The sequence below is a fragment of the Ostrinia nubilalis genome, chromosome 13 (genome assembly GCF_963855985.1).
Source record: "Ostrinia nubilalis chromosome 13, ilOstNubi1.1, whole genome shotgun sequence".
In the NCBI taxonomy this organism is placed as follows: domain Eukaryota; kingdom Metazoa; phylum Arthropoda; class Insecta; order Lepidoptera; family Crambidae; genus Ostrinia; species Ostrinia nubilalis.
Genome location: NC_087100.1, coordinates 11,011,788 through 11,020,108, shown reverse-complemented (window position 1 = coordinate 11,020,108; position 8,321 = coordinate 11,011,788). Strand labels below are relative to the sequence as shown.

Genomic DNA, 8,321 nt, shown 5'->3' with positions numbered 1-8,321 from the left:
TATGTGTGTATGACTAATTATAAAAATAATCCTTTATGTTGGTAACAAATTGGTGTTATGAAAATTTTGTGAATAAAATATGGTGTCATTCAGAAAGTTTAATGTTTTATTGAATACAGTTCAGTCTTCATAATATTATAAATTAACACAATCTTCCAAATTACATAGTTTCACACAGGACTTCGAATTTATTTTTCAGTCCCCACAATATTCTGAAACAAAGGACAGTCAAATTATAATAAGAACCATAATTACATATTTTATAAAGACAAACATCAGTTTGTAACCTCATAGCATAAAGGGATAAGCCTAAGCCTAGGCGCAGACCACCGACTTTTAATTGGCCGATAGTTGGGCCCAATTTTAATTTGTATGAACAATTGGCCGATCCCACGCTGAACTGTCCCACCAAACTCAATTAAATAAATAATAATAAATATATTTATTTTCTCTCCACAAACAGATTCTTAAAACTAGTCTTAAATTTAGTTTGATACATTTGTCTGTGGGAGACTGGTGTCTAAACTAGGCAGAATCCTGCCTGTATCTTAGAGCACCAGGCCTCCAACCAAGATACATAATTACTAGGTTAGTAGGTACATCTTACAATGACAGGGGGGCGCTACCATCGTTCAACTATATGGTTTCCAACATGACAAAAATCGAAACCAGCGATCCGGTATTGACGGTGGCGCCCCACTGTCAATGTCATGGATATAGATGACCCACGCTGAACTGTCCCACCAAACTCAATGACAGGGGGGCGCTACCATCGTTCAACTGTATGGTTTCCAACATGGCAAAAATCGGAACCAGCGATCCGGTATAGACGGTGGCGCCCCGCTGTCAATGTCATGCACAGCACAGTTCAGTATTTTGGAACTATAGGACAGTTCAGTATTTTGGAACTATATCTGTGTAATGTGCGCAACTTCCATACATGCCCGGCTAAACCATTGGCCGACAAAAAATCGGTGGTCTGCGCCTAGTCTAAACGCTTGCTTACCCTGACGCGGCACTTGAAGACGGCATAGAACAATATGACCAGCACAAGTGGCGCCAGTGCCAACGCCACCAACATCCAGCCCGCCGCCGCGCCCGCTGGCCATGATCCCATGCTGGCTATGAACATTATCTGAGGAAACAATGGGGGGACATTATCAATTCGTTAGGAATTTAACTGAACACTAGCGGCCGCCCGCGACTTCGTACGCGTGGATCCCGTTTTACCCCCTTCATATATCTTACGCGGTTTAGATTTTTTCATACAAAAGGATTTTCCCTATAATTCCCGTTCCCGTGGGAATTTCGGGAATTCCTTTCTTAGTGCACCTCTACGGTACCTAAGCTACGTCCCTGCCAAATTTCAAGTGCCTACGTTTATCTGTTTAGGCTGTGCGTTGATCTGTCAGTCAGTCAGTTTCTCCTTTTATATATTTAGATAAACCAGTCAGTGGCAGTCAGCGAACAGGGAGAAATGGTGGGAGATCGTGTGTCGAGCTGTTTAAATGACCTTTACTGAACTGTTCCAACAAACTCATTGACAGCGGGGCGCCACCATCGTTATACTAGATAGTTTCCAACATGGCAAAAATCGGCACTAGCAATCCGGTATTGACGGTGGCGCCCCGCTGTCAATGTTCAGTATATTGGGTCTATAACCGCCTCTACAAACGACGTGAACGCTTCAACGTGACCGCACTGCCAAGAGCGAAACGACTAAGAAAAAGAAGGAACAATCTATGCATCAATAAAGCTGCAAAGGAGTAAACATCCTGGCAATGACATTAATTTTATTCCGAGGTAAGACTCAGCAATATGTCTGTCCATCCACTATTATGCCTGTTATTATAGCCCAGTCATGTCAGTATAAAGTGTTAAGACTACGCAGCGACTTGTTGCGATGGAGCTAACTGCACATCTCGCTAGAATGCGACTCCCTCCCACTTACCCGCACACCCCCGTCCGTACCAGAGCGTCGATGTGACGTCACGGCGGCAATGTGCGCAGTTAACTTGATCGCATATCAAAGCATAGACATACCACAAGCAGCACAGGTGACAGCGCCCAGCAAACCCTGACGAACACCCCCGGATATTCCCCCACGGCGAAGTACACGTCCTCACAGAACGTGGTCTGTCCGTACACGTAGCTCACGACCACACCGAGCGAGGCTTGGATACCGGCCCGTCCATTAGGAAGTTTAGGATGTATATTTTCGAGCGTGCGAGACCTCCCACTAGGTGGACCGACGATCTGGTGAATGTCGCGGGAAGTTCCTGGATGCGTGCAGCGCAGAAGAGGTCGTTGTGAAAGTCCTTGGTCATTTGGCTGAAACGAACAAAGGACAATGTTCGTTCTCCATACATTGTTCGCCGTTAGATCAACAGTGCCGAAATAATACTTTCTAGGTTCTAAATGACACAAATCTTTATGTAAGAACAATTATTCCTGGCGGACCAATTATATAAACTTATTGATAGCAATATTGTTATCATAACCTCTTACTTACTAGTATTGTATTATATTATTTTATGCACATCGATTTGGGAGATGTTCTGTATTGTAGTTGTCGCAGCCAAATTGTATTATAATATTAGACGGGTTTTGGAAATAGCTCGGCGTTCCACTTTTATGATTTACTTACTTACATTTTGCACGTAAATAAATAACATGAATCCTATGTTTACTTTCCACTCTTGACATTTAACACGTGACTTACCAAACTAACTATCTCCATGGTTACCGTCTTAGTCTATGCATGACTAGGGATTGAACAACTTTTAATTGAATATTATTAACAATTCTCGATAATTATTATCGATTGAAAAATATTCGGTATTTGAATCGAAAGATATATTCAATTTTATCAATATCAAAATATTCAATTTTAATAATAAAATAAATATTATTTACTACCACCTATGAAATGTTCTAAAAATTGCCTGGAGCGCTCCCCCAATCCTGGGTTTTCCCTTTCCAAGCTGAGAGGATATCATTTTGGTTCTATCGATATGTTACGGTTAATGTGATAAATTGAAAATTATTAATAATAACCGGTTATTATGAATAATCACCGACAGTCGCGGTAAAAGTGATAAATTAATCACATTTAACAGTGATTATTTAACAATTCAACCTTAGTACTAACAAATTTCGTAAAAGAGAACAACATCTTGTGTACGTGCTCGTGTACAGCCAAACTGTTGAACGTTTTAATATCATATATTAATATAATTTGGCATAATGAGTTTGGAATGTTTCTTGCATAATATTACTTTTCCATGATGCCTATAACATAATGTTTTGATTTAAAGTGAAAAATAGGTTAAGGTGCGGCGGGGGTGGCCCTTGGGCCACCCCTAAGCCGCCTATTTAGTTTTATACACACATAAATGACCTCATATTAATCACATTTACCAAATCATGCGGTAATTATTCATAATAACCGGCGATTATTCATAATTTTCACATTTATCACTTTGACCGTAACAGATACATTATAAAGGTACTTAATATTTGAAATGTATTACCAATTATTGTTATAAGCATTTTGAGCGAATAAAACTTTCAATTCTATTAGAACTTTAGACATTTCTCTCACTTTAAGCGGCATTGAATTTTTCATCGAATTTTGAAACTGTAACAGATATATTAAAGATGATCCCATATTGTTGTCATTGTCTATATCAGTGTTATGATCACAATTCTTTTTATTTTATTCATGACCTTCGACCAGTTGGACACATTAGATAGCTTCTTGTAGTATCGTGCAATATATTTTTAACTTTTAATTAAAATCTAGTCATACTGTAGCAATTTGGACGATTTATTTTATTTACAAGATCGGTATCTTATTGTCTATGATGACCGCAGTCAACATCACTATTACATGGATTCCTAACAATGAAGTACGGCATTGCCTTGTGCCGATTTTACATAGATTTTATCGACACAAATTATGGAACTTCATAGGATATGGAGCAGGCCACGCCCTAAAATGTCCGGATGTCGTCATAGTATTATGGAATACATATAAAATACTTTTATTATTTCATTTTTTAATCCTCAAGTGTCCGTTACAATCTAATTAATATTTAAGTATTCAAAAAGTAAGAGATTAATTTTGATACTTTACTGCTGTGCCCAGGAATCTAAGGCGGTTTCTGACAATGTCCTTTTCGAGCAAATGAGCGCATACGCAAGTCTTCGACATGATTCCATTTAAATAAAGTCGCCGACACCAAGTCGTCAGGCTTTCGGCAGTTACCCCTTAAAGCAACAGACGTAAAGTAACTACCTATTTCTACTCAAATCATATCAAATCTTACCACAAGCAATACAGGCGACAGCGCCCAGCAAACCCTGACGAACACCCCCGGATATTCCCCCACGGCGAAGTACACGTCCTCGCAGAACGTGGTCTGTCCGTACACGTAGCTCACGACCACGCCCACAGCGGCCGCTACCAGCGTGCGAGGCTTGGATACCGGCCAGTCCATTAAGGCCTATTCAAACCTGAGCGATATTCGCTGCCGCTGTGGGTAGAGGTACATACCGCGCGGGTTTCGCTCAGGTATTTAGTATCAAGTACCGCGGCTAGAGCGTTTTCTCTGCCGCAGACGGTAGCGAATACCGCTTAGGTCTGAACAGTATTATTACCGCATACAGCCACTGGGTTTTCTCTGCCGCAGACGGTAGCGAATACCGCTTAGGTCTGAATAGGCCTTTAGGAAGCTTAGGATGTGTATTTTCGAGCTGCGAGACCTCCCACTAGGTGGACCGACGATCTGGTGAATGTCGCGGGAAGTTCCTGGATGCGGGCAGCGCAGAAGAAGTCGTAAAAATCCTTGGTCATTTGGCTGAAACGAACGAATTTTCGAGTCTCGCCAGGCAAATGAGCACATACGCAAGTCTTCGACACGATTCTTTTTGAATAAAGCCGCCGACACCAAGTCGCTGGAATTTCGGCAGTTACTCCTTAAAGCTACTTCTACTCAAATCATATCAAATCTTACCACAAGCAATACAGGCGACAGCGCCCAGCAAACCCTGACGAACACCCCCGGATATTCCCCCACGGCGAAGTACACGTCCTCGCAGAACGTGGTCTGTCCGTACACGTAGCTCACGACCACGCCTACAGCGGCCGCTACCAGCGTGCGAGGCTTGGATACCGGCCAGTCCATTAGGAAGTTCAGGATGTATAGGCCGCCCTGTGTAAATGTAGATTATTGTGAGATAATTACTTATTATGAAAATCATTGTAAATCATCTTTTTTTTTAAATCCACAACGAGGAAGCTCTTGGCCTGTATCTCACCTGATGGTAAGTGATGATCAGGCCGAAGATGGAAGCAAGCTTCACCCGGAATCCTCAACCACGGAGGAACTGGCTATCTTACCTCTAACTGCCGGAACACAACAATGCTGTTAACATTGTTGTTATGGCGACAGACTTAGGTAAGATGTTGGTTAGCTAGCCAGGCGGTCTTAGAAAAAGCCCTACCACCAACCAAACCGAACAGAAAAATCTGCCCCCACTGGGAATCGAAACCGGGACTTCTGCGTCTTAAGCAGGTGGTCTTACCACTAGACCACAGAGGCGGTTTAAATTCGGTTTAAATAAATCTCAGCATTAAGTAGGACTTCAGCTTCGAAACCTACATTACTTTTGCCAATGAGGCCGGGGCACATAGCTCGTAGAGTTGATGGCCGCTGGGACAGAAAATGTCCGCGCGTAATGAGAGCAGGCTTTCCATTAGGTGGACCGGCGATCTGGTGAAAGTTGCAGATAATACCAGGATGCGGGCAGCATAGGACCAATCGTTTTGGAAATCTTTGGGGGAGGCCTTTGTCCAGCAGTGGAGGTCATTTGACTGAGAAACAAACAAGGGCTGCTGTATTAACGCTCTACATTTGGCGTCACTGTGTAGCGTAAAGTCCTGTCACTCGCTGTGGCTAATACAATGACGAGAACTGGTGAATGTTGCAGTTATAGGTAGGTAGCTATCATTTATACTCACCTGAGTACCTACCTACAAGTGAGCATAAAAAAGATATTATCTCATATTAAGTATTAATTACTTAGGATTTAAACAAGTAAAAGTAATTATTTACCTGTGTGCACAGCGATATGATTCCAATAAAGCAGAACAGAAAGCAAATAAAAATCAAAAAGGCCCAAGTGATTTTTCGGATTGCATGGCCGGTCAGCGTTGACATTATGGTTTGGACCAGAAGAGCCTGGAAACGAGAAAAATCAAAATGTACTAGGTTTCGTTTAAATTACACTCGTAGAATATTAAATAAATTATTTCATCAATGATATAGGTAGATCCTCAGATCATAGAAGGGAATAGATGTGAAACGGGGGCGTGGCGCGTGTCTCCGCGATATGCCCAGAAACGAACATCGCCCGCGACGCCAGGTTACTCGCGATTCAGTCGTACCTCAGATCATAGAAGGGAATAGATGTGAAACGGGGGCGTGGCGCGTGTCTCCGCGATATGCCCAGAAACGAACATCGCCCGCGACGCCAGGTTAGTCGCGATTCAGTCGTACTGAGGAAATGTTCTCCGATATTGTTGGATAATGCGTCGTAACGTGCAATAACATAAGTGAAACGAAGAACTACAGGAACAATGAAGTCATTTACCACATGTAAGTATTGCAAATCCATTGGTATTTTGCTTATAAATAAAAAAAACTAAACATTTTTACGAACGAATTCAGTGCCGTGACATTTACTGCGATATCGAAATTAGTGGTGATAAAAATTCAAACACGTTGTACATTGACGATTTAGTTAGCAACCACTTTATGTCATGCGTAACTACTGCGCAATGTATTTTATTTCTTCCGATATCCACTGACGCGTGAAAATACACAGTACGGCCGCATGTGCCGGTCGTAACATAGTGCAGGGCTCGTGTTCTAATACGGTTTCCTATTATCGATAAATAGAAGTAAATTATTATTTTCTATTTTCTAATTTTGAATGAAAAAATCATGAGTTGCTTGCGATTTTTAAGTTTTTACAAAAACAATAACAATAGTAGAAGGGATTAGTAACTGTCAACTATGTAATTACTATAAGAGCTAGTTGAAAGCCTAATATAGGCATTATTTTTGATAAACATAGGCGGTACGAATTTCGCCATAATTAAAAAGTTAATGCGCGATAGTAGTTAATAATAATGACAGTGATCCTGTTATTATTATTAAAGTAAATAATAGTTATATTACCAATATTGTAAATACTGGTAAAAATCGCAAGTACCTAAAAGTCATGGGTTAAGCCCATGACTTTTCATACAAACTTTGTCAGTCTATAACTTCTATACTCCATCGATAACGACATTGAGCTTTGGTTGGGGTAAATTAATATAAGGTTTTTTAAACTTCATTTAGTCCCAATAATTGATTCTGAGTTTTTCGTCCATACAAAATGGAACTGACTCCTTTATGCAAAAATCGTTAAAGAACATAATAATAACGTATAATAATAAAAAGGTTTTCATACAAGCATTTTTTAAACCAATTTCGAGCCTTGCCCCCAGGATTTAAAGTATCGATATCTTATCGACTCCATTTTATCTTTCTTCTCTCTAATTGCTTTTTTCAAAGTGTGCGTCACGTCACGCGGCCATTGATTGGCCATAAGGCACGCCTTCTGGCCAATCACAGCACTTTTAAGCCGGTTGCACATGTTGTCGTAGACTCTCAGTCGCTTTGTTTTTACACAGTTGAATGTGTGTGTGGGAGCTGTGGTGGGGGAAATGTGGGGACACTGGTTCTCGTTGTAGTTACGCGCGACTTCATATCTATTCTCTTTCTATGATCTGAGAGTCGTACTGAGGAAATGTTCTCCGATATTGTTGGATAATGCGTCGTAACGTGCAATAACATAAGTGAAACGAAGAACTACAGGAACAATGAAGTCATTTACCACATGTAAGTATTGCAAATCCATTGGTATTTTGCTTATAAATAAAAAAAAATTAACATTTTTAAGAACGAATTCAGTGCCGTGACATTTACTGCGATATCGAAATTAGTGGTGATAAAAATTCAAACACGTTGTACATTGACGATTTAGTTAGCAACCACTTTATGTCATGCGTAACTACTGCGCAATGTATTTTATTTCTTCCGATATCCACTGACGCGTGAAAATACACAGTACGGCCGCATGTGCCGGTCGTAACATAGTGCAGGGCTCGTGTTCTAATACGGTTTCCTATTATCGATAAATAGAAGTAAATTATTATTTTCTATTTTCTAATTTTGAATGAAAAAATCATGAGTTGCTTGCGATTT

The 8,321-nt window shown here is 40.7% G+C and overlaps 1 long non-coding RNA gene across 1 annotated transcript; it reads right to left on the bottom strand.

The window, feature by feature from the left end:
- Positions 1–85: 85 nt before the first annotated feature.
- On the bottom strand, positions 86–1,129 carry LOC135077667 (uncharacterized). Its single transcript, XR_010258487.1, has 2 exons — positions 1,007–1,129; positions 86–212 (listed from the first exon to the last, which is right to left on the bottom strand). It is a non-coding gene; the product is annotated as an uncharacterized LOC135077667 (long non-coding RNA).
- Between the last annotated feature and the right edge of the window lie 7,192 nt (positions 1,130–8,321).